The 27,596-nt window shown below is 46.6% G+C and overlaps 1 protein-coding gene across 1 annotated transcript in view; it reads left to right on the top strand.

Annotated features, from left to right (window-relative positions):
• Window positions 1-637: 637 nt before the first annotated feature.
• The window catches only part of FHL1 (four and a half LIM domains 1), a 64,917-nt gene continuing 37,958 nt past the window's right edge, over window positions 638-27,596 (top strand). The window contains exon 1 of the mRNA XM_037909660.2: window positions 638-767. The gene's annotated coding sequence lies outside the window, so the exon portion shown is untranslated. The remainder of the gene's footprint in view (window positions 768-27,596) is intronic.

The following is a 27,596-nucleotide window of genomic DNA, read 5'->3' as shown; positions in this document are numbered from 1 at the left end:
GAATAACCAACCTAGAATCACGCAGCCTGGGCACAGATGGCGAGACGGTGTCTGTTAAATACATGGAAGCTGCTTAATGATATTTAATGCCTGCTGCAGCATCCCTGGATCTGAAATCTAAAACACCAGCCCGGGCCGTGCCCATTCTGTGGCAAGCAGGTACCCAGCAGCGCCCAGAGAGCGGGAAGGGCTTCAAGGCTGGCTAACTCCCCTCATCTGGCAGGGTGATGGGTCGGGCCGGCCCGCCTGCCGCTTTACTTGTCTTGGGGTAGCATCTAGACCCCCTAGGCAAGGAGCAGGGCCCCGCTGTGTCAGGTGCTGTACAGACGAAGACCTAGCTCGCTTTCCTGGTGCCAGTGCTCCTGGACGCTGCTCTGGCTGCCCAAAGTTTAAGCCTGGGAGGAGGCCCCTGCTCCGCCCACCCCGCAGCCTGGGCCCTCTCTCCAGGGGGTGCCCTCCTTGCTCCCGGGGCACTGGCCCCCGCTGGCAGCCTGGGCTCCCCTCCGCGGCCAGGGGCAGCCTGCTCAGAGCAGCCCCCTCCTTAGCCCGGAGGGTCACCAGCCCGCGCGCCCCCACCCCGGGCTGCCCCGCGCCCAATGCAAGCCCCGGGGCTCCCCGCGCGCGCGCGCGCGCGGCCCCCGCCCGCCCCCTGCGCGCGCGCCCGCCCCACCCCGCCGCTCTCCCCGGACTCCCGGCTCGCGCTCACTCCAGCCGCGCCCTCCTGCAGCCCGCCTCGCGCCCGAGCTCCGCCGCCGGCCCGCAAGAAGGTGCGCGGGTCTCTCGCTCCCCAGCATCGCTCCGGGGCTGCGGGAGCTGGGCAGGGGGCTGCCCGCCGCATCCCTGCCGGGCAGAACGGGTCCCGGGGGCTGGGCAAGGGCGCCCTGGTCGCGAGCGGGGGGCTCGCTGGGGCGGGGGGAGTTTTTCTGCCCAGGCTGGCTTGTGGCAAGCGCACCGGGCGAGCGACTCCGCTCCGGCGGGAATCGCCCGGGGGAGCGGCGCCGCGGGTCGTTGTGCCGGCTGGGTGTCGGCAGCCGAGCGTCCAGGCGTTTGCTTCTCTTCTGCCTCCTCTTGGGCTGGTAGCTCGGGGCAGCCTCTTGCCGGGCGGCCGCTTTGCGAGCCAAGATCACGGTTTTTCGGGTGTCGGTGGAGCCTTTTCTTTATTGGACAGTAAATTGCGTGTTTAGCAAGTGTTTCCCCCTGCTGCTGTGCAGCAATGCTTGGCATATAGGGCTGGCTGCCTTCGTTTCTGTAGGAAGGGGGCAAAAGGGTCGTTGACTTGCCTGAAACATCTGACAATAGGTGTGTGGGGGGAACCCCAAACCCACTGTTTTTTCAGGGATCATATGATTATTAGGTTTCAGAGTAGCAGCCGTGTTAGTCTCTATCTGCAAAAAGAAAAGGAGGACTTGTGGCACCTTAGAGACTAACACATTTATTTGAGATACAGCCCACTTCATCGGATGCATAGAATGGAACATAGAGTAAGAAGATATATACACACATCTACCTTTTCATGTTCTCTGTATGTATATACATGTCTTCTTACTCTATGTTCCATTCTGTGCACCCGATGAAGTGGGCTGTAGCCCACGAAAGCTTATTCTCAAATAAATGTGTTAGTCTCTAAGGTGCCACAAGTCCTCCTCTTCTTTTTATGATTATTAGTTTTTTTTAAATACCGGGTAATGCAGCCCAGTGAAATCTGGAAGTAAGCTGTGAAAACTAGACCTGGTTATATATGACTATATAATTGCAATGCTAATGCAGGTAATAATTTTAAAAAGTCAGTCAATGTCTGTTGTACCCCCCTTTCTGCTCCCCACATTATGGCGTTAGATACTAACACAGTCTTACTAATTCGAAACATGTTCATGGCTTTGATCCTGCAAACACATTTGAGAATAACTTTACACCTAGGCAGTGTAGTCCTAGCTGTATTGGTCCCCGGATATTAGAGAGACAAGGTTTGTCATCTTGACTTCAAAGGGATTACTCACATGAGTAAAATTATTCACAGATGTATTTGCAGAATTGGGGCCTCTATTTCCAGTCTTTAGTAAGCAAGCAAAAGGTGTGTTAATGAATATGATTTCTGTCTTGTTCACATTTTATGGCTGCAGCATCATGTTTTGCTTAGGAGTGCAAGTATGAGTTTGTTTGCTATCTAGAAATTGATCTTGTGGTCATGTGAATATATAACCAACTTAATTTTAATTAATTAAACTCTAGCCTGTAACAAGAATATTAACAAATCAGACTAAAACGGTTTGTTCGCCGATCTATTTTTTTATCTTCATTCTGAAAAGTCCTTACGAAGAGATGGATCTGTACTCTACAGCAGAGGAAATTGATTAAATTGTTAAACCGTAATATGTGCAAACCACCTCAGAGTAAATAGATGATACATGTAACCAAATATGGCTTCAGAATTTATAACTTCTACCTCGTTTTTTTAAAGAAGCGAGACAACAGCCTTTTCCCCCCAAGTGCTGCATTCTTGAATGCAGCCCAATTTCTAATTTCTGCTCAAAAACTTCGGTCAATAAAAATTCAATCTTGTGCGATAACTGCTAGAAAAATACTGGAAGGCATTTCTACAGCTAACATCATACATGCAAAAATAAAAAGCCAGTGGAACCAAAGAATGACTTGCTTGGTTCTTAGCATGAATCTGTTTAGGCTTACTTGCCAATTCTGGGCTTGACGGTGAAGTCCATTTCTTAGCCACACTACCAATGTCTTCCCTGGGAGATTTGGCTGAACAAGGACTATTGGATTGCGCTCTTTACGTGTTTCTTAACAGAAGTGCTACTTTTGCAGTGAATTATGGCAATCCTCTATATATGCTGGTGCAAGTCTCCCTCTGTGTGTAAATATTAGCAATTGTCCAGAAAAGAGATAATGTGTAAGGTTTTCAAGCTCTCGAAAATAAACACTCGAAAGCTTATGCTCAAATAAATTGGTTAGTCTCTAAGGTGCCACAAGTACTCCTGTTCTTTTTGCGAATACAGACTAACACGGCTGCTACTCTAAAACACTAAAATCTGTCACTTCTTTTGGAAACTGTATCTTAATTAAACCATACCCACCTATATTATCCGGCTGTATGGTATGAACAAGCTCAGTAGACATGTCATTAGGGGTAGCACTGAACAGCTGGATACTATAGTAATAGACCTGCCTGGGATTAATGCTGATCTGAATTTTAGGGCAGTACTTTATAAATTGCCATGTATCTGTTTTGAGGTAGTGCTGACCCTCCAAGCCACATCGCACTAGGGACTGTACAAAGCTATAACAAATGTACACTTTTTAAAAACTCCCTCTCTCACCAAGAAACTAATGTTTCAGGCTCCGAATGCTTACATTACAAGGGGCTTATTCCATTTTAGGGTGTACAGCTCCCATCACTGTTTCTGTGTTACATGTGAATTGCCGAGAAACTTGTGTCCTATAGAAAGGTTCTGAAGGCTGTGGACACCCTTCCCCTGAAGTAACTCAGAAACAATCATTACAGGTACTGCTAATGTGCTGTGTTTGTACTGCGCCGACTGACTTGGGGTGCTGATCTGGGACTGTGGATTCTAGACTGTACTGCGATACAGATCTCTAATGCTGCAGGCTGGATATGGTCTTGGAGCCTAGATTGTACCCTCCCATCAGCAATAACTTAGGCTACTGATGCGCTTTTAGGCTGGGATTTTCAAAGGTGTTTCCAGGGGATTTAGGTACTTCATTCCCCTTAAATTCCTTTGAAAATTCCAGCCTTAATCACTTGGGTTATATTCCTTTGCTGAAGTTTTAATATCCTGGGTGGTAAATTATTCTCTCAGCACTTTCCACTAGAGCCCTGCAACAGAACTAGGATTCCGCGGGTCCCACAGGACCCACTGCCATAATAGCAGAAGAGGATAAAATGTACTTTATTGCGGTTGGGATTGAGTGGGGAAAAAACCAACAGACTGGCAATTTGCAAGAAAACACTAAATCTCTTGTCAGTTTGTCATAAATAGAATTGCAGCAACGTAAATCAAGTTTTTCTTTTTTTTTAAATAAAGTTTTTAATACTTAAATTTAAGCGAGGAATACAAAGAGATTTGATGTCTATTATAGCAGGAGTTAAAGTATTTTTTACATGGTTTAAGCAAGATTTGTTTTATTCTTTTAGTGGTAAAAATTGTGTCTGAATTTTGTAAATGTGTGTGTGTGTGTATAAACCAACTTTTTTTTAAAAAATAGCATGGGGGAATCTGTCTCTCTTGTGGGATTTGTGGGATCTAAGGTTTTTACAGGTGGAAGTGAGATAAAAACGCAAGGAACAATGCAGGCGCAGATGGGAGTGGGTATTGTGGAGTGGAATTAAAAAAATAGTCCTGCAAACGGCTCTACTTTCCACTCTCATAGTGATGGACACACACTGAGCTTCCAACACAGGTGCATTTTACCATGCACATTTCATATGTGGGGAAACTGAGGCATAGACCACATAGTGAGTCCATTTCAGAGCTGGCATTAAATGAGACCATGTTGCCCCTTACAGCAAGTTGAGCCTAACTGAACTGACTAGACAGTATGTAGCTGGAATCAGGGTGGATCCACGGCTCTGGACCCTATGTGCCACAGGAGTTCTAGGGAACAGCATTTGTATCATGCCAGGATATTGAAAAGTTACCATGTGGCATCCTGCGGAGGTGCAAACATTGCAGCATCGTCCCCTGTCCTTGTTTAAGGTGACCTGGAGTTAGTGCGTTGGCGTCTTTGAAAGCTACCTCTTATCCCCCCGTACTCCTAGCCCATAGACTTCTCTAGAGCTACTGTACTTGTGTATAGCACTTAAAAGCAGTGATGTTTTGTGTAACTCTATGCTGTATTTATGTAACTTTTGGATACATGGCAGCATTTTTGTTTGCAAAGGTAATGGAAGTACTTTTGTTATTGTAAACCTTACCAAATTAGGGCTTGTGATTTTGCAAAAGGAGACATTTTACGCTTTACAAACAGAACCGTTGAGTTCATGTTATTGATGTGTTACGTCTAGTTATAAAAGAAGGGGCAGGAGAAACCACAACAGAAATGCCTAAGTTCAGTTGCTCCCGTTCTGATTTTGGCAGAGTGACTGTGGGAGGAAGAAACACCTCATGTTTCATTTAGATTACTTTGATTTGGAAAGGAATTTTAACCAGATGCCTCTTGAGATACCAGGATTCTGAAGGATTAAATGTTCAGATAAAATGCATGTTTCCATTTTCACCGCATACTTCTGGAGGGCGGTGCCATATTTTAGCCTTGATCCAGCTGTCCCTGCTTCCACAGCATTTCATCTGAAGCCAGTAGATGCTTTGCACAAATAAGGGCTGTTACACCTCTACCCACATATATACCGAAATCACGTAATTTCTGGACCAATAAAAGCAAGATATGATTTCACCTGGAGTCAGATCTCTCAAAAGTCGCCTTGCAATTGGGGGTGTGATTTTGTGGGAGGAAAGATTGCCTAGTGGTTAGAGTGCTGCTCTAGGGCTTGGGAGACCTGAGTACAAGTTCCTGTTCCACCAAAGACTTTCTGAGAGACTTTGGGCAAGGCATGTATCTTCTCTGGGCCCTCAGCCCCCGATAATAGCACTTCCCTACCTCACAGGGTAGTGGTGAGGATAAATTAAAGATTGTGAGGTGTTCAGGTGCTGTGGGGATAAGGGCCAGATAAGTACCTAAGATAGGTAGGTTCTGCAAAACTTTGAATGCCCCCAACTGCTGTTGCCTTTGAAGGAACATAGAGGTGCCCGGCAGGTTTGGACTGCAGATTCCCTAAGGCCCTGAGCCTGCAAAGACTTATGCATGTGCTTAACTTTACATCCAGTGTGTTGTCTCATTAAGCATGTGCTTAAGACTTGCATGATTGGGGCCTAAACTTGCCAGGCTAGTGAGAATAAGCTGTTCACCAGAGAACTCTGGGGGAAAAGACCCTCTAGATTCTCACTTGGCAAAGCTCACCAACTTCCTGGCACTCACCCATAAGGTTCAGTGTGAAAAGCAAACCTGGAAGCTGTCAATGTTTATGGACTAATGTTTGGCAAGTCAGATACTTTTTTGAGAACAGCCAAGTGTTTACTTTCCTTTACCTTGGAAGTTTATCCCATGAGCTAATTGAAGTTACAGGACTTTTCCTACTGATAGAAATTCATTTTCACATCCAGGGCCCTGTTCTGCAACCCCTGCATGTGGAGAGCTCCTGTTGAATTTAACCATTTGAGGGATCAGGCCCTAGTTGGGAAGTGAATGACACAATTGTGCTTTCCAATTATTTTCTCCTCCCATGGGCTATTTTGAAGCACTGAATGATTTTGCTACATTGCACTTTCCCATAATGTAAATCAATCCATCTATATTCCTTAGAGAAATCAAGCCCCGCCAACTGCTTCACATTAAAATCAACTTCCTGACCCAGTCTCCTTTGTCCTCCACATACACCCCCAGTTGTGTATATGCTGCTTTGTTATTGTAGGGTTGCTGATTGTTTTGAGGCAGTGGGCATTGATTAAAAAAACAATACAGCAAGACATTAAATGACATCAGAACAATGCAAACATAAAGAATGAAGCGCCCAGTCCTGGGCACTGCAAATCCCATTGCAGTCAATTTCTTCAAAAGGAGTTGCAGGGGCTCAGTACCACTTTGGGGGTGTGCGGCCCCTTGCTGATTTGGCGCTTTAATGGCCTTTTGCAGATCCATAAGATAAAGCTATGAGAAATATTGGCCCTAACTAGCTGGATTGCTAAGCTGGTGTAAAAGGGTTTACATGAGAAGAGAGGCTGTCTGCAGAGCTCCCCATCTGCAGCTTGTTTTTGCTTCCCGCTTAGTGAATGTTTTTCCCCTTCTGCAGACTCCACTTGTCTAGCTCATTGGCCTTTGAAGCTATATCTGACCCAGTGTTTAATTTGTAATGAAAGAAGTGCCAGGGCTCAAGCAGTTTTTTTTTTTTACTTTCTAACTGATGTGGCAAGCCCAGAGGTGCTGGGCTATGGACTGCCAAGCGCCAGAGGTGCCGGGGCTATGAGCTGCCTTGAGGTGCTGGGGCTCAGCCCTGGCAGAAACTGAACGAATCTGACCGCAGCCCTCCCCTTGCAGTGGAAAGCATGCTGCAAACGCAAAACAAGCCATTGGCCTGGAAGCGGAGAAGCAGACATGCAAGTAACATTCATGGGAGGTTGTGAAAGGCAGCAGTAAATAAGGGCTGGTGACAAGGTTTGGTAGAAACAAGGTATGGAGTATAGTAGGGACTTGAAACAAAGCGTGAGGTGGAAACAATGGAATCATAGAAGATCAGGGTTGGAAGAGACCTCAGGAGGTCACCTAGTCCAATCCGCTGCTCAAAGCAGGACCAATACCAACTAAATCATCCCAGCCAGGGCTTTGTCAAGCCGGGCCTTAAAAACCTCTGAGGATGGAGATTCCACCACCTCCCTAGGTAACCCATTCCAGTGCTTCACCACCCTCCTAGTGAAGTAGTGTTTCCTAATATCCAACCTAGACCTCCACCACTGCAACTTGAGACCATTGCTCCTTGTTCTGTCATCTGCTACCACTGAGAACAGCCTAGCTCCATCCTCTTTGGAACCCCCCTTCAGGTAGTTGAAGGCCGCTATCAGATCCCCCCTCACTCTTCTCTTCGGCAGACTAAATAACCCCAGTTCCCTCAGCCTCTCCTCGTAAGTCATGTGCCCCAGCCCCCTAATCATCCAAAATCAAAAGGTGGGAAAAAGGAATCAAGGAGCAGAGAAAACCAACAAACAAGAAAGACAGACTGTGAGAGTGAACAAAGGCTACAAGTGAAACTGATAGTAGGAGCCATGTTTAATCACAGCATGTGTGGCTAACATAGCTTCAGCCTGAGACTATAATGGTGTAAGGGCACATCTATGCTACTACTTGGCAGTGCCTTTATCAGCTGGTTATGGCTGACTCTACACGTGGTACACCCACACGCAGCTAGGCTATGACGAGCTGGTTAGAAATGGTGCCGAACTGGTAGTGAAGGCTTTAACATGACTGTCTTGAGCTGATTGGGGTCCTAGAGATGCAACCTCCCTAAAGAATCTCTAGTACAGCTTTATAGCATAACTCTCCCCTGGGGGCAGGGGAGGGGAGAGATGGAAAGAGTATAATTGTCCATATTGGTGAAGGAAAGCGTGCCAGACAAAATGAAGGGTAAAAGAAAATCCTTGGCGTTCAACAGGACTAGAGAAAGAGGGTTAGATGGAGCATTTGCCTTTTAAGATGACCAGTCACTTTTCTAAAGCATCATCTCCACTCATGTTTAGGGAAGTCCCTCCACCCCCACTGTCTGAGTACCAGTTCAGCCCTCTGGGTTAGAAGACATGGTGGTAAAAACACCTGAGTCCTGTCTACACTACGCCCCCAACAGTGGAGCTGCATTAGGGATAGTGCATTGGGGAGCTGGGGGAGAGGACTTCCTAAAAATGCTAGCAGTTGCAGTCCTAGGGACCTAGGCTCATCTCTGGCTCTTGTCACAGAGTTGGGAGTGCTCTGCTAGTCTGGTGCGGGTGTCTGTCACCATTGCAAAGCCGCATAGGGTATGTTTGCATTGCAGCTGGGAGAGGTGATTCCCAGCATGGGCACACTGACTCAGGCTAGCTCTGGGCAAGCTAGTGTGCTAAAAATCACAGTGTGGTTATTGCTACTCAGGCTAGCTGCTCGAGTCCAAGCCCCTTCTCCCCCGCAACCGCAGTGTAGACATGCCCATATATTTTGGTATTGTGAGCACCGTAGCCCTGCTCATGCTGCCCTCTAAAAAATAGAAGGCGTGAACATTTCAGCCCCTCGGTTCAAAGCCTGTCTTGGGTGTATCGTTTCTTATGGGAAACTTTATCAGCCGGCAAGTGCTCAAAGGACGGATGTTTCATGCGTCTTGTTGAAGTAGGTCACAAATGATCGTTTGAAGCACCAAAGAAAAAGACCCAAGCAATATCAGAGATGCGTGAGTGTGCATTGCTGGGTGTGTTCAGAGACAATAGAGCCAATTCTGCAATACCAGGGCAGGGGGTGTGGATGTGGTGGGGATGGGGGGAAGAGATGGGACTGTTTGTTTAGTTTCTTATCAGTGATATTTATGTTGCCACCTTCCTTAGACACATCCTGTCAGCGCTTAACAGTTCTCACCAGAAGTTTGGTTTGTTTCACTTCTAAAAATATCTTCAAAGACTTTGCTTTGTATTGCTGCTGCGCTGTTAAAGCAAAAAGCCACAGCTAGATGCATTCTCTTGGGGTCAGGGCTACCCATTGATTCCAAAGGGAGTGTGCTAGACAGGGTGGATTTGATTTAAATCACTAGTCAGGAAGATTCAATTTAATCATGGTTTTCTACATAAAAATGCATTCTTGTTGGTTGTTATAACCTTAATACATATTCTTCATAACTCAGAGATAGATGTAGGTTTCATTTTTAGAAGGTATACACTATACATTTTTAAACAGTGATTTATTTTGAAAACTCTTCAGATTAGTTTTACAGCTATATCAGAAAATGAATGATTGTTTGGTTATTTCATTTACCGAAGGTAACTGAAGCAGATATTTATGAAGTCATTGGGAGGTGAACTGTCTCCAATTCAACAAGTTATTCATTAGTATTTGGAGGATTTTCTTGCCATGCTGTATTAGGAGAACATCACCAGACAGACATTTACATTGTTTTATTTAACTAAAACAACAACGTTAAGTATTCTGGATTTTTTTTCTTCAACAGCAAACACATAATATTTTAACAAAAAAGCATATGTCCCTCGCTTCTCACATTTATCTCCAGACTTCTTCTCCTTGTTCAGATCTATTCCGCCCCCAACAATCTTCTATTCATTGAACTTTTTGAAACTTTGCACTTTTAGAGAGAGGTAAGGGAGTGACTCTGTGTACACAAATTTGCAGAGGGACAATAGGGTTGAGGTTTGTTATTTCTCAACTCTATATATTATTTATTTATTTTAGAGTACTTGTGGCACCTTAGAGACTAACCAATTTATTTGAGCATAAGCTTTCGTGAGCTACAGCTCACTTCATCGGATGCATACTGTGGAAAGTATAGAAGATCTTTTTATACACACAAAGCATGAAAAAATGGATGTTTACCACTACAAAAGGTTTTCTCCCCCCCACCCCACTCTCCTGCTGGTAATAGCTTATCTAAAGTGATCACTCTCCTGTGGCCGGAGAGTGATCACTTTAGATAAGCTATTACCAGCAGGAGAGTGGGGTGGGGGGAGAGAAAACCTTTTGTAGTGGTAAACACCCATTTTTTCATGCTTTGTGTGTATAAAAAGATCTTCTATACTTTCCACAGTATGCATCCGATGAAGTGAGCTGTAGCATTTATCTGCTGATGGGCAAACAGCCTGTCCTGATGAACTCAAATCCAGTTCAGAAAATCAAAACGTGAGCTCAAATTTAGTGTGGGATTAAAAGACAATCAGATATTGATGCATACCTCTCAGCCTGCCGGGCCCAATGCAGAACACAACATGTGACAAAGATCAAAAACAAGGCTCACCAAAATATTCATGCAGGAAACTTATCATGCTGTGTGCTTCATCCCTTTTTAGGGTGTATAGATCTCTCTTGTCCATGAGTCTTTATTTCTAATGTAAATGGTTTCAACAGTAGAAGCAAGGAGACAGCAAACTGGCATGGAACCTAAGGAAATTTACATAAGAATGGCCATCCTGGGTCAGAGCAAAGGTCTATCTAGCCCAGTATCCTGTCTTCTGATAGTGAATAATGCCAGGTGCCCCAGAGGGAATGGACAGAACAGGTGATCCATTCCCTGTCGCTCATTCCCAGCTTCTGGCAAACAGAGGCTAGGGACCCCATCCCTGCCCATCCTGGCCAATAGCCATTGATGGACCTACCCTCCATGAATTTATCTAGTTCCTTTTTGAACCCTCTTATAGTCTTGGCCTTCACAACATCCTCTGGCAAGGAGTTCCACAGGTTGACTGTGCGTTGTGTGAAGAACTTTGGGACAAAGCAGAGAGGCACTTGAGAGGCATGTGCTGGTGTTTAATGGCACATTTGCACAATACATACTTTACAAACAGGTTAATTGTGGACAGGGTGAACTGCAAAGCTAAAATGCGACTGAAATCAGCCCTGACTTCTGCACTCAACTTTCACCGCTGACATGGCAGAGCAGGGCCCATAGGAGCATGTTTTAGCTGATTTTTTTTTTTAAGTATTTTGCTCATTTTGTAAAACCCTTCTGGTTCACCTCAAAGTATCACAGTGTGCATCATTTTGTGACATCACATAATACCATGGCTCTAATGATATAGTGACTGGCATCCCTGATACCTAGACTGATGCATTCTGGGATAGGAAGTACCAAAGGGATTTAATGAAAAAAAACGAATGTAGAAGTTCTGTCTGTCCTGAAATGTTCCCGTGGTCTAGCTGGGGGTGGGGTGGGAGGGAGGAAGAGAGGGAGGGGAGCATTCAGCACAGAAATCTAGGTACACTCCATTTTCATGGGAGCTTTGTTGTTTTCCTTAAATAAGAGAAGTGGCTTGGTTGATGCATGGATTTGTTTGCATCACACTAGAGTTTAAATAGCAGAGAATGCTAGCCAGTTGCTGGTAAGTGTTTGTTTTGCGGCACAATTGTCTGGGCAGAAGCTAGAAACCACTCAACAGAGCCCCAACGCCTACCTCAAAAACAGTGTGCTGGCGGTGCCTTGCTGCCCTCCAGAAGGGAGATGTAGCTAGCAGGGCAGTGAAACCCATCCCTGTCCGCCCCTTCCCTCCCCTGCATGGTGCTTGCTGATTGGCCACCAAGCTGGGATCTGGCTTTGGAATCTTCCCCAGTACTCTGATTTGGGAATGATCAATCTTTGGGTGCTTCCAGCAGTCTCAGGCCAACCCCCCACTTCCTACCAGGGGTAGCCATAGAAAGCACCAACACTTAGGGTAGCTTATCCATGGATGAAGGGAGATTGGAGTAGGAGGGAAGAATTAATGAGTTTCCTTTAAAGAAAAGCCCAAAGTTGTGGGAACCATTCAAACTTGGCAGGATTATCAGCAGTCACTATTTGTTTATCTTGGGACTGGCTGTCCCTGTCAACTAGTACGCTGTCAGCCGCTTTCTTTATGTTTTTTACATGAAAAATCAGATAAAAATTGATAAGGACAAATGCAAAGTACTCCACTTAGGAAGGAGCAATCAGTGGCACACATACAAAATGTGACATGACTGTCTAGGAAGGAGTACTGCAGAAAGGGATCTGGGGGTCAGAGTAAATCACAAGCTAAATATGAGTCAACACTGCAGTGTAACACTGTTGCAAAAAAAGCAAACATCATTCTGGAGTGTTGTAAGCAAGACACTAGAAATAATTCTTCTTCTCTGCTCTGCACTGATTAGTCCTCAAGTGGAGTATTGTGTCCAGTTCTGGATGCCACATTTCAGGAAGGATGTGGACAAACTGGAGAAAGTCCAGAGGAGAACAACAAAAATGATTAAAGGTCCAGAAAAGAGGCCCTATGAGGGAAGTTTGAAAAAATTGGGTTTGTTTAGTCTGGAGAAGAGAAGACTGTGGGGGGACATGATAACAGTTTTCAAGTACCTAAAAGGTTTTTACAAGGAGGAGGGAAAGAAATGTTCATGTTATCTTCTGAGGATAAGACAAGAAGCCATAGGACAAGGGCTTAAATTGCAGCAAGGGCGGATTAGGTTGAACGTTAGGAAAAACGTCCTGTCAGGGTGGTTAAGCGCTGGAATAAATTGCCCAGGGAGGTTGTGGAATCTCCATCATTGGAGATTTTTAAGAGCAGGTTAGACAAACACCTGCCAGAGATTGTCTCGATTAGGGGTGGGCAAACTTTTTGGCCTGAGGGCCAAATTGGAGTTGCGAAACAGTGTGGAGGGCCGGGTAGGGAAGGCTGTGCCTCCCCAAACATCCTGGGTCCCGCCCCCTATCTGCCCCCTCCCACTTCCCGCCCCCTGACTGCCCCCCTCAGAACCCCCGACCCATCCAACCCCCCCTGCTCCTTGTCCCCTGACCGCCCTCTTCCGGGACCCCCCACCCTTAACCCCCCCCGGGACCCCACATCCTATCCAACCCCCCCTGCTCCTTGTCCCCTGACTGCCTCGAATCCTATCCACACCCCAGCCCCTTGACAGGCCCCCTGGGACCTCCCGACCCATCCATACCTCCCCCACTCCTTCTCCCCTGACTGCCCCCTTCCAGGGCCCCCATCCCTAACTGCCCCCCCCAGGACCCCACCCCCATCCAACCCCCCCTGCTCCCTGTCTCCTGACCGTGCCCCCTGAACCTCCGCCCCATGCAACTGACCCCTGACTGCCCCCCGGGACCTCCTGCCCTCCCCCCACATCCCCTTACTCTTTCCAGGCTGCTCAGAGCAGCAGGACTGGCTCATTGGAAAGCCTGGGAGGTGGGCGGGCGCAAGCCATGCTACCCGTGCTGCGGCGTAGCTGCGGGAGAGGGGGGACAGCGGGGGAGGGGCCAGGGGCTAGCCTCCCCAGCCAGGCGCTCAGGAGCCGGGCAGGACAGTCCGGCCGTAGTTTGCCCACCCCTGGTCTAGATAATACTTAGTCCTGCCATGAGTGCAGGGGACTGGACTAGGTGACATCTTGAGGTCCCTTCCAGTCCTACAATTCTGTGATTCTGTAACCATTAGTGCAAAGACTAAGCATGACTCACTTTTGGGCCTGACCTGGCAGCCTTAGCACTCATTATCTTTCTAGCCTTTTGGTGGCTTGCTATGACTTCTCTTTTGTACCTTCTTTTCTGCATCTTCCTGTTTAAATCTCTTCCATTTTGCTCTCTGTTTCTGTCTCTCTCTCCTTTGTGCAGTACTTCAGCTCACTGCTTGTGTTTGCCCTCTCTGTAGCTAGCATTTTATATGGCATCCTGAAGGTATCTAGAGTGCCTTGCAAACACAACACTGATATATGATTATACACGGCTATCACTTCTTCCCTCACTGAAGTGCAGCCACCTCTGGAGTGGAACACAGTTGCTATGTAGTAGTGTATCCATTTAGGACAGGAAGTGAAGAATATTCCTTGTCTAGCTGGTAGGCAGAATACTGATTGCCTGAGTTGGAATTTGCCAGGTCATCAGTGTAATATCACCCTCAACTCATGAAAAGTGTTAGGATCTTTAATAATCCCAAAGTGATCTCTTGAGGGCAGGAACTGTCTCTTGCTTTTGTACAGTGCCTAGAACACAGGGCTCTGGCCTCTAGGTGCTATCATCGTACAAATAATTAAAATTGTTTCTATTTACTATATGATCCCTGAGCCAGTGTTGGGGCATTAGTTCAGTACTGACTCAGAAGAAAGAATGATAGCTACTGGTTCACCAATACCACTTATACATCCCTTAGTTGTCTCCTATTCAAGCACTGCCTGGATCCAGACTTGTTAACGGTAGCTTATGAGATATAAATCAATAGCATAAGGTGTTTGTTGTGTTTGAGTCCTAGATCAGATTATTTATGTATATACATGGGCCAACTACCTTCTGTGTGTTTAGAGAGACAAGGTGGTTGAGGTAATATCTTTTATTGCACCAACTTCTGTGTTCGGAAGGATTTAACATTTCCTTTGGGCTGTCGGACACAAAGGTTACCCTGTAATCTTGTTCAGATAAAGGGAATGCAATGTAATGAAATGAATTGAATATAGGTTATTTGCTACTGTATATACAAGATTATGGCAGGGTTATGTTGCCCCCCCCCCAATGGTCCTTTGAGGTGAAACTACACGGCAACTTTATAACTGGAAGAACAGCCTGTTGTTTATAATATCAAGAAACATCAGCAGATGTAGCTCTGTCAGTTCAGGTGCCTTACATGTTCTGATTTTACTCTTTGCTTTTTGCTGGGGCTGTGGGCGGGGCCCCGAGTTCATGGTTCTGCATGCGTGTAGCAGAGCCCGCTAGTCAGTAGTCTGTCTTGATTTGTAGGTTTGTATTTAATAATTTAACTTGGAGCAAGTCATCCTGGAAAACCTCAGCTCCGCTTAATGGTCACCACTGAAGGTTGTCATAGTGTTTCATCACCTACAGGCAGATACCTCCTCTAATTCCACCAGTCAGTACTGGTAGGGTCCAGTGAAATATTTTATATGCAGAGATCTAGTCTTTTACTCCTAGTGTATTGAGACCTCTGCGCAATCATCATCTCCTGTTTCAAGTCTGCTGATTTGTTCCGAATTGCGGAATATCAGTACAGTTCCTTTGTTTGCTAGATTTTCCACCCCCTTCATATCTATATTTTAAACAAGTACATAAACATATAAATAATTGTAACAATCTTGGACGTTTCCTAGGAGGTTTTATATATCAAAGATGAAACTGTGAAATAATTCAACTCTCCGTACTCAGATCATGCCAAGCTCATAGGTGGCCAAACAGATCACAGAGAGCTAAACCAGCACCATCAGATTCCTGTGTCCACCTTCGCTCACATCCAAGGCCCTGTGTCCTTGGGAGAAGGTTGGACCTAACTTCTGTGGCATTTGGAGCAGCAGAATGGAAATCCTGCGGCAGCTTCATTTACTTTAAAACAAAAAAAAGGAAAAAGTTGCAGTGAAAATGAATAGCTGTCAGTGTAGCAGCCCCTTGTGCTAGTTATTTGGGTGTTTTTGAATCTCCCCCACATTTTCAGTGCTCAGTGTCTGCAGATCTTTGTACTGACAATGCATGATTGTGTTGTGTAGATGTTGCCAAGGGTGAAGCGATAGGTTTGGCAGCTCAGTAGCACACAGTTAGAGGTTTTGGGACTTGGGGAGGCATGAGAAGCAGTTTGCGGTTGTTCCCATTAGCTGTATTTTCCTGCTGAAGTTAAGTGTTGCCATTTCTATTGTAATATTTAGGTTTTAGAGTTAACACTGTGTTGAGATGAATGAGGCCATTCATGGTTCTTATTGATAATGATTCTGATTCAGGAAAACATCACTGCATTGGTTTACCTTTGCTTCTGGTTTCAAGGTTACTGAACAACTATTGTCTGTTGCTTTGCCTAGTATTGTGGGAGGCTCTTGAGCCTGCTTCTCCTTACCTTTGCCCCAGTTTAAATAATGAGTAACTCCATAGTGGTCACTGGGGTTACACCAATATAAAACCAGTGTAGGTGGCAGGTCTGGAAATTAGAATTCAGGTCTCTTGACTTTTAGGTCTGGCCCCAATTCAGCCAAGTATTTAAGCACATCAGTGGCACTTAAGCACATGCCTAAGTGCTTTGCTGAATAAGTGTTTTTTTGAATACCTTACCCGGGGCCCGAGGTAAAGGAAACAACACCTTTTCTTCAATTTCAAAAGAAAAGAATGGTCTCTCAGTTTAAAAATGCACATTGGAGTGATTCATTTGGCAGGATCTTTTAGAACTTTAAACTTCCAGATAGAGCTGGTCAGAAATATTTTTCTGTCCTGCAAATATTTTGATGGGAAAAAAATAATTTTTATTAGAAATTCTCTATAAAACTTTTCAGGTTTTGGTTTGAAAACTGAATGCTTTTGTGGATCCTGAAAGCCTAAAAGCTCGGGCAAGTTGGGTAAAATGATTTGGTTTTACTGAAGATGTTTATCTGACCAGCCAAAGATTTTCAGTTTGCCGAAAACTGATTTATTTATTTTTTGTGGTGAAAAACCTGAATTTTTTTTTAATTGAAAATGGACATTTCCCACAGAAATTTCCTTTTGATGGAAAAGCCATTTTTGTTGAAAAAATATTTTGAATTAGAAATTCATCCAGTTCTACTTCTGGACAGGGCAAAATGGACACATTTCTTTTGACTCTTTTTTGAATGCCACGCGTTGGAGACTATAATATGCTAAATACACTGGAGTAAGTCAATTGATTCCCCTCCCCCACTCCCCAGTGGTGTTACTGCTGATGTATTTTTGAAGAAGTAATGCAACTTATCTGTGCCATAATTTCTCCACCTGTAAAATGGGTATGATATTTATTTCCTACTTTGTGGGGCATTAGGGTCTGTAAAGAGTTTTGAGATCCCTGAGTAGAAAGTGCTTAATAGTGCTTATTAAAATATCATGAAACTTACTAGAGGAGGATTCTATCCCTTCCAGTTCTGTTTATCTGGGATGAGGCAGCGTAGCAGTATGGATTTCATGGCGTATATGAACTAAAGCCATGTCTTGCACCTGCTTTTCGGCTGCTGCATATCACAGATGGTGTTGTGCCACATCCTTGAACTCATGGTTGCCTTAGATCTGCAATACCAATATGTTCCATCGCCATAGAAATTACTGTAAACACGGTCTTAGGCTGTGCAATTTATTAGGCTAGGTCAGTACTATAATGTGGTGAAACGTTCTGTGTATTTTTCTACACGTTAAGACAAACAACTAATATATCTATTATAAACCGGGAGTCATTTGTTTTGGTAACCGGGTTGATTGAAACCTGAAATAGGCGATGAACTCATCTCTCTAACAATACATTGTGCTTGAGACAGTGCGGCCAGACAACAAGAAAGCCGGTCCCTCGCCAGCAGTAACGCACTACGATCACCAGACATTCGGAGAGCTATGCAGACCATGGTGCTACCTCACTTTGGCGTAGCAGTTAGAACGGCAGAACAGAGCAGGAGTTGTTGCCCAGTGCCTGCCCCAAGGCGTTAGCATTATCAGTGGCAAATGGGAATAGTTGTGGTTCCGCAAGTGACTTTGCTTGGCTCAGAATTTTTTCAGTATTGAGAGAAACCAGAGATTCACAGGATGAAGAACCTCTTAGTTCACAGTCTGACTCATGGAAATGCAAAAGTGGTGAATCGCACTCGGCCGAGTATTGTTCCCCCTAGTCCGGCGCCTGGGGACAGCCCCCAGCCTGGCCCTGCCACTGTTGCGGGTGCCGCTCCTGCTTGAGCAACGACAGGGCCGGGTACTGCTCGGTCAGGGCCAGCGCTGCCCCCAGCAGCTTCACTCGAAACAAGCAATTATCCAAGCAAAGGCTGGGAGGGAAGGAGGGAGGTGCCCTGCTTCCACTGACTGGACAAAGCCCAGCTAAAATGGGTTTGAGCTGATGTTAGGTGCGTGTCTTGTAACGGTCAACTAGCTTTTTCCCTGCTCCCTTCCCTGCCAGTTCTCTATCTTCCCCTCTCTCCACATACCTGTGCCAGACTGCCTTGCCTTTGCTGCCCTTTCCACCCTTCCGACCCCCTGGTGTTTATACAGTTCATTATGGGGGGAGCGGGACAGCCGGCTGCATGGAGCCCATGTTCGTGAGAATGTCTGAAGGCTGTGTGTGTGTGGTGGTGGGGGACGGGGAAGGGGTGAGGAGAGCTTCCACATGGTCTCCCATCCCCCTGGCATTGTCAGCTCCTGCTAGTCACTCCCACACCCCTTGGTGGGTGGGACACAGAGGGGAATATTTGGTTCAAAGCTAGCATTAGCCCGTGATTCTTGCTTTCTCCCCAGGTGACCTCTCAAGTCTGAGGCTTGGTCTATACTACACACTTTTGCCGGTGTAAATCCACACCCTTGAACAACCCAGTTATAGTGTATAGTGACAGCGCTCTGTCGGCAGGAGGGCATCTCCCCTCGACATTGCTTCTGCCTCTCGGGGAGGTGGAGGACCTGTGCTCACGGGAGAAGCTCTCCTGTTGGCGGAGTGAGCGGCTTCACTAAGCGCTACCGCCGCCCTGCTGCAGCACTGTGAGTGCAGACCATCCCCTCTCTCTGAACTCTGACCCCCATCCCCAGTCCCGCTAGAGCGTAGCGCCTACCCCTGAGACGCACCCGCCGGCAGACTGCGCCTCGCGAGGTGTGGATTTCAGGCAGAAGTATGTTTGCAGGCTTACTCGAACAGTAAACTCATCCAAACTGGCACATGCTGGTAGAAACAGGACCAGGCCAATGAGCAGCAGGGGAAAATGGGAATTTAAATAGCTATAGATGGTTAGCACACATCTTTGTCGGGAGCAGCACAACAGCAGGGCGTGGGGAGGGGAAGGCATCTGCCCTTCATCGAACCATCCAGCAGCTACAGGGGAGGACCGAGGAGCCGTTTCAAAAATGCCCTTTACTGGGTGCATGTGCAGACGGAATCCTTCCTGCACTGTCAGAGATCGCTTACAGGATGGATGAGGTTCTGCCATCCCTGTCAGGCCTGGGCCTGGCCAGTGTCTCGCCTCAAATTCTGAGCCAGAGCTCCGGTTTCCAAAGTCACGATCATCCTGCTCACTGGAATACGTTGTCCTAGGAGGTAGTCATTGCCTTCGCATGTTGCTTGCACAATAAGCAATGCACAAAATATGAACAGATTTAAAAGTCATCTTCAGGCATAGCTGAGCCCCTTGGCAGCCACCTAGAGCAAGGAAGCAGCATGAAGCGAGCAAAAGGCTGCAGGGCAGGGCATTGATGAGGGCAGATACCAGTTCACAAGGGATAGCTCCTGTGAATAGAAAAGGAGTACTTGTGGCACCTTAGAGACTAACCAATTTATTTGAGCATAAGCTTTCGTGAGCTACAGCTCACTTCATCGGATGCATTCAGTGAATAGACCTGCAGGGAACACTAGGTGTCACTAGCACCTACAGTAGTGAGGGGAAGGAGCAAACTCTGCTTGAGTTCACTTGTGCTGAGAGACCCAGAGCCCTGCCTTCTGCTCTGCCTACCAGAGCCAGCCCCACTCTGTCCCAGTTCTGCAGGAAAGCTGCTTTCATTGGGGTGCCACTTGCTCAGCCTGAGCTCAAGAAGAGCAAAGCGGACAGACTTTCCCTCTGCGGGGAAGGGAGTGAGGTGCTGCTCATCCCTCCCCGTTGGGGTGATGTGGGGAGAAAGATGTAAGGGGCTCAGGTTTTCTCAGAGGTGATGGTGGGGAGGGGGAGAAAGAGAAGCTGCTGGAGGAGTGATCCGTGCCTTTGTTGCCCTCCCCACTTGGTTTTGGCACCCCACTCCCATGTGTGCTGCTATTGTGTGCTCTGTTGTAAAGAGCACCGCAATGCATCACAATACATGACTTCACTGGCAGTTGTCCCAGTGAATCAGACCACAGGACATTTGTCAGAGGGCTCATTAATGCATTCCACCGAACTCCTGGAAACAGAGTTACCCAGTGATATAAAACACGCAGCAATGATCATTGGTGCAACTGTGAACAAAATCTGGACACTTAAAACAGACGTCAAGGAATGTACACTCTGTCTATAAATAAAATGACTTATTTGGATAAACTGCCTAGCTCCTGCAAACTTTCTCAGCAATACCAGGGGGGCAAAGATGGTTTCTATAGAAAGTGTGTCGTTTCTGCTGTGCTTTTGGAAGTGCCGTTCTTTTATTACAGTTCATAAACAGAATGCTCATACCTTGGAATTCCTCCAGCTGGCTGTCTTCTACGATGCACCATTTGGCAAAATGAGCAACATAATCCAGTACAATAACCCACCGGTTAATGACCTCCATGATGGAGTTCTGTACCCAAAGACCTAAACAGTGATTGTCCAATGCACAGTAAAAGTTATGTGAAATGAACATAAGCTTGAAGTCTGTCAATATCGTGTATTATAAAACATGTTTAGGTTAGCAGATTATTTTCATGCAAGGATTATAATTAATGATATGATCGTAAACAAAAATGTTTGCTAACCTGTGCGTATCACCCTTTTATATCTGATGAGCTGGGATGAAGTTTTGGAAGATATTTTCTTTAAAAGGCATAATAAAATAACAGACCGTTCTGTGTCTTTTCATGAGTTCCTGAAGCATCCTGGTGAATAACACACATTGGGGATTGTCTGAAATCTCACTCTTCTTTCCTGTTGTTCTGTGGATGCCTTCCAGAGCTATATCTTCTGAGCTCTCCTTCAACAGGGTTGGAGTGTCTTTTTTATTGTTTTAAGTTAGGTTATTTATTTCACGTCTGTTTTAACTTTTTGCCTGTTTCCTTTGGCTCTTGCCTGGAGGTAGCAGGGCTGTTTTGTCACACACAGCTGACTCTTAACAGATTGATTTGGACAGTAGTTCGAGAGCTAGCTGCAGTTGTATTTAATGAGTTTGTGTTGTTTCCCTAATGTTCCTCTCCGGTCTGTGCCTGCTCTTTGTCCCTGAATTTACTACCCTGCTGCTCTCCATTCCAGTGACTTTTTTGTCATGTTACCATTTTAGGCCTGACCCAGCCCTGGAGCATGGGTTTAACATAGTCTCATTGACCTGAGTGGGATTATTCGCATGCATAAAGTCAAGTATGTGCTCCCGTGCTTTGGTAGCTCAGGGATCATGTGTAGTAATTGCTACCATTCCTGCCTGGTCTTTTCTCCAGAAGCCTCTCCACACCAGCATCTGGTTGTCCTGTGTCTTTTCTCTGCGTGGTTTGTGAAAGCGCCGGGGGGATTGCTGGCAGTGGGTAATGAGAATAATGTGTGTGAATGAGATGCTCTGTACAAAACATATATTGACTGGTGACAGCAGAGGCTGCTTAAGACAATCTGCTTCCATAGGCCTAACCTCGGTGGGCCGCCCCCTCCTATCCAGGGGGCAGGGACAGCTGGGGTGTGGGGTAGGATTTGCGGAAGAAAGAGGAGCAGAAAGACAAGAGCAAGGGGCAGATGGTGGGCAGGGGGTGCCACTTCTGTGGTTGCCAGCCACCCCAGGGGACCCTTGTCCTCAGGCTTGTCCAGGGAGAGGCCGTTGGTCGCTAGGTTGTGGGCTGGGACTCCCACTGGGCCAGGACCTCCAGAGTGCGCCCTGCACATATGAACAGTTCCGTCACGTAGGCGCTGGGTTTGTAACATTTTTGGTGGGGCCTAGGGGTCAGAGGATGAAAGGAGCCCCTAAAGTATGATCCCCACTGACTGGCTCAAGCTGTGGAGCTAAACCTGGCTACAGCCCTGCTCTGGGTGGGTAAGTGACCCCCCCTGCCTCTCAGCATCTGGTATAAAGATGGATAGGACCTAAGTGACTCTTTTAAATCAGCACCCATATTTCAAGGGAACGCCTCAGGTAGACAAGAGAGATGCCCTGTGGCTTCCTTCTCTCCTCCCCCGGGTCAGTTCCCTCTTTGGGGTGACAGAGTGGCAAATATAGCAGTGTGTTCCTCCATTAACAGGCTTCCCTGGAAGGACGCCCCTGAGCAGCATGTGCTGGGACTTGCAGCATGGGGTTCCATCTGCTCCCCCAGTTGGGCTTTGCCCTCCCCACCCCAAGCAAACCCCTCTGGGTGTCAATCTTAGAGGCTGGGTGGGAGATCCCTAATATGAGGCTGGGAGAAGGGGGCATACTGTATATGGTTGGAACAATGGGGGGATTATATAGAGGACTGGAAATTGGATACCGGGTGGGGATGGGGAGAGACCAGGACACAAGGGACGGATGGGGTAGGGTTCAAGACACGTGGGGGGACAAATAGGGTGAGAGGACTAAGACATGGGGGGGGGGCTAGGAAAACAGGGGGAAGATGGGGCAGGACACTAGAGAGGGAAGCCGTGGCACTGGTGGAGGCAGGACCCCAGGGGCAGATAGGGTAGCGAGCACGACATGGTCGGGTAGGAGGACTGTGGAAGAGACAGACCTGGGGCAGGTGAGGTGGGAGATAGATGGGGGGTAGGACCACATGTGGCAGATGGGCTAGACATAGGAGGGAAATGGGGGTAGGAACCCAGGGGGCAGGGTCAGCTGGGGTGGGGTAGGATTTGGGGAAGAAAGAGGAGCAGGAAGACTAGGGCAAGGGGCAGATGGCGGACAGGGGGTGCCACTTCCGTGGTCGCCAGCCACCCCAGGGGACCCTTGTCCTCACGCTTGTCCAGGCAGAGGCCACTAGTGGGTAGGTTGTGGGCTCCCACTTGGCCAGGACCTCCAGCTGCATGGTCCATGCTGAGGCCTCTGCAGGAGTGTTAATGCACACGAGAGTATGCACTGTTTGCACCTTGCTGACACGCACTGAGTTCGTTAATGCACTTTGATCTAGACCCGTTTCAAAGAGAACTAGTTCGAAGCACATGAAGGAACAGCTAATGCGCGCAGGGTACACATGGACAAATAGTGCGCGCCATGGCAGGCTACCACGGGGTATATCACGCTCTACAAATCTTACCAACCGAGACAGCTGCCTGGCTTGCCTATGCCTAGAGCGGCCTCTGGATGACTGGCTAGTTCGCTATTTTAGCTCTTCTGAATGGAGGAGTCCATGGCCCTTGAGAGCTCAGAGCTGAGCACTGGCTTTGCTATTTGAAGGAGACAATCCTGTTATGTGCTTCTCCTCTGGAAACTGAGCCCCACGCACAGGGTGAAGACAGAAGCACTGGGTCCCTGGGATGGATGGTAGGTGTGCTTCACCCAGTGCACACAAAAGGTCAGATTTTTCTTCATTGTTTGCCCAAGTGGTGTTCTCCTCTGACTTGACGGAAGCCCATGTATATGATCTGTGAGTGCTGAGATTTGCATTTTGGGGGCTGGGAGGGGAGGGCTGGAGCCAGAGGAGTTGCAAACTTTGCTTCATCTCCTTCCAAGAAAATGCTGACAGTCTCACTACGGCTGTAGGAACATCAGTGGGTTTCCTCGGCCTCGCAGTTTTAATGTGGTGGGCAGGGGTGTGGCCCGTAGTTTTTGGGTGGCCGCTGGAGGGGTTTTTAATAGAAAGATGAAGAATGAAATGTTCTGAAAAAAATGCTCTAAAATAAAATTTGAGCTCAAATTATTACTCGGGGTCAGAGTGTAGTGAAGGCACGTTTCAGCACCTGGAGTCAAACGTGTGAAACGTTGGGTTGTTGTGTTAACATTTTCAGCTACAAAGAAGGGAAAATAATTCTCTCATTTTGTAATCCAGATTAGGGTAATGCTTTAATCTTATGGGGCAAATTAAATATAGCAACGTGAAAAACTCTGGCCCTGTGTGGAGCTGTTGCCATCTATGCCATGGTTTATCTAACAGAGATCTAGGTACAATTTCCAAAACCGCTTAACTGCTGCAGCAGTTTAAATCCTCATTTCAAAAGTGATTAAGTGTTTAGGAGCCTAAATCTTACTGAAAGGTGGGCTCCTAAAAATGTAAGTCTGTTTCGAAAATGGCCCCTAAATCACTTGGACACTTTTGAAAGTGTAACCCCTTTTTTCTACTGAAAGTTCACATGCATTTTTAACACCATTATTGGAAATTTAAACTTCAGCATTTCCCTCACTGGACATTGTCCTGTACCCTTGGGCAAACCATACACAAGATGTCTCATTAGATCGCTTCAGAAAACGTGAATCAAGCCAAGATATTTTCCTGACCTTACATGTACATTTAGCTTCACTTACCTAACTTTATTATTTTGCTTCTGCATTTGCTTTTACCACATGTAAGGAAAGGGCAAATATGTTTTCTATATGCTAGAGAAATAGTAACACAAATACACATGCCAACTGGATAGGGTGACCAGACAGCAAGTGTGAAAAATTGGGACGGGGTGGGAGGTAATAGGGGCAGGTATAAGACAAAGCCCCAAATATGGGGACTGTCCCTATAAAATTGAGACATCTGCTTACCATACAGCTGGGTAAAGTGTGGGACACAATCTTTGGGCAGTTTCCACAGTATGCATCCGATGAAGTGAGCTGTAGCTCACGAAAGCTTATGCTCAAATAAATTGGTTAGTCTCTAAGGTGCCACAAGTACTCCTAATCTTTGGGAAGGTTACAGTAGGAAGGGTCTGAATGTAAAAGAACTATCGGTCTGGGGCTCTTCATCACTAGCTAACAATTGCCAAGTGTCACACAATTGTGAAGATTGTGTTTCTGATTCAAGTTTACATGTCCTATTCATCTAAGTACTCATGTGCATATGTTATATGTTTAGATGTTTGTTTTTTAACTAATAAACACAGGGGTCTAAAAGCAGGTGAGCATATACTTAAACCACCCCATAAAAGGGAAAAGTTGTCGAGAGTATCTGAGCTGGTATGAGATGATAGGAAGCCATGATCATCACTAGGAAAAAAAGGTATGTAGCTGGACTATGAGACCTTTCTAAAGGTCTCAGCCCCTGGCAAGCAGCCCGGCTGTGCAGCCCATGGCTACTGCAAGCATGCTTCATAAAATATGAAGTGATTTATGGCAGGCTTTTGCGATAATATGGTCTCTGTGATTGTGCATGAAAACTTTTCAAAGCAGCCATACTTATTGTCCTGCAACCAGAAGACAAACAAAAGCTGGTTATTTTTAAAAATCTGTTCGTCTTCTGAACTATCTGAGCCAGGAAATGAGTCTGCATCACGGTGCATTTGGCTTTTAACCCACAAGATGTCTTGCCATCTCTGCCTTTGTCCAAGTGATAATCCATAAGGGGAATAATAGGCAATTACCCTCCAGCAGTTGGAGGATTGGGAACTCTTACAGGAACTCTACCCCCTACTCCCGTCAGGGATAGAGAAATTAAATACAAATGATGCTTTCTGAATTGCTCGCTGTTTGTTCTGCACCCTCTCCCCCTTGAAGTGAGGCTGTATTTCCCTTCAAGCTCTCCTTGAACCCCTGTGGCCTCCCATTTTGGCTCATTCTCAATCCCTGTTGGGCCAGTTGTTCTCTAAATGGGTCTGCACCTGGCTCCCTTCAGAGCCTCTCCTCGCCATCACTGAGTCTGCTGGATGGATCAGTAAGGAGTGTGGAAAGGCCCTTGGTCCTCCTGTATTGGCTCCAGAACTCTGCATAGGTGCCAACTTTTACTTTTCCCCGGGGGGGGGCTTCATCCCTGCTCTTCCCAAGGCCCTGCCCGTACTCTGCTTCTTCCCGCTCCCACTCCACCCCTTCCCCGAGGCCCCCGGCTGCCCACCGCTCACTGCTCTCCACCCTCCCCCAGCCCTGGAGCATCCATGGTGTTGGCACCTCTGCTCCCAGCTGCCGTTGGACTGGCCTGAGAGACCCGGGCTGCAGACCAGCCTGGCAACGTGTGGTGCTCCTGCTAACCCCACGGAGCTGTGACAAGGCACTGGCAACTTAGTTTGTTAGGTAATTTTCTGCGGGTATTAATAGAGTGATTGGGAAATAAAAAAAATTCTGTTAAGGAAAGGAGAATTTACCGGCAGCATTGCCTCCCCGGAGAACATTCCCCCCCCCCCCCCAATGGAGCCAGCCAGTGCTATCAGTAGCGTTTTTCAGAGGCTGTGGCTCTCAAGCGTTCTCATAGGGTGGACCACATCTTGTAAGGGAGTGCGTGACTCATAGGCCACCTCTCTGCCCACTCAGGACAACACGGACCAGCTCTTCCCCTGGTGGCAGTCCAGTAACACCCCCATGGCACCTACAGTACTTGCTCACGTGGTGGAGTGATGCCAAGGAAATATTCACGTACATTTAGCTTCCTTAATGGCAACTTGGAAGGAGCCAACAGCAGGTGATCAGTACTCTGTGACTCCAGACCACAGCTTGAGGAGCACTGGCTCAGACGATACCAGCCAAAAGGAAGCGTCTCCAGGCTGTATGAATGATTTATTGATTTGTATTCCTGTAACGCCTAGGAGCCCGCTCATAGGCCAGGCCCTCATTGTCCTAGGCACTGTACAAACCCAGAACAAGAAGATGGGCCCTGCCTCAAGGAGCATACGATATCAGTATAAGATGAGACAAGAGGTGCGTACAGACAGATGAGGGAAACAAGGAAACAAGGAGACAATATTGGTCAGCATAATAGACAGTGGTCTCAGTACACCAGTGGCCTACCTGTTGTCAAGTTTTTTTGAAGGCATCATGGCTTATTTTTCCCGGTACAGGAATCGTTGCACAGTTCTGTTGTAGAAAATCACGTTTTGTTGACTGGAGATAAGCTTTTGTGGCTCACTCACATACAGCTGTTAAATAATACAGTTGTTATCACTTCCAAGTCGGTAACAAAAGAGTGAATTATCTCAGCTAAGCCACTTAACAAGCGCCTTTGATTAGCATTAAAGTGCGAGTGTAGCCTGGAGAATGATTTCAGTTAGTAATGAAGAGTTATTCATGAAAATGAAATACACGCCACAGTAGGATGCTGTAACGCGGGTAGAAATAAACTCTGGTATTTCTGTTTAATTACTCTGTTTGGACAGCAACAAGTCAGGTGGGAACTGATATTTGATCTTGTTTTGTGTGTACTAGTTACCATCATAACACCATGGAAATTAAGCCCCTGTGCTGGCTGCGTGACAAAGGGATTAGTGCCCTTCTTCAAGTTGTTACTAAATATTAGCCTGTCCTTTATAGTGAAAAAAGGAGACCGCCTAGTTCATTTCAAAACAGACTTCTCTAAAGTTAGAATTAAAAGCAGCCATACCCATCCAGGGAGTGACCTTTGTGTCTAATCCACCCGACTGGGTCCCACGAAGGTGGACTTTGCAGTTATGTTTTTCCTTGTAAAGAATGCAGGACATACATGCTGACAATTATTTAGGGCAACCAAAAATACACTGTCAATCCTGCAGGCTGATCCCTTTTGACTGTCAGAGCAAAGACAGGCCCAGGGATACATATGGTGAGGCTTTGGGTCTGGTTATTTTTAATGTGGACACATAACTTTCAGTCACCTCTGCTACCTAACAACTGAAAATATAGTTATCAGAGTGCGAGCTGCCTTCATCTTGCTGCTTGTTCCATTGGG

This window comes from Chelonia mydas, chromosome 9 (assembly GCF_015237465.2).
Source record: "Chelonia mydas isolate rCheMyd1 chromosome 9, rCheMyd1.pri.v2, whole genome shotgun sequence".
NCBI lineage: Eukaryota > Metazoa > Chordata > Testudines > Cheloniidae > Chelonia > Chelonia mydas.
Note: the sequence above shows the minus strand (reverse complement) of the source record. Positions and strands in the feature narration are given on the sequence as shown.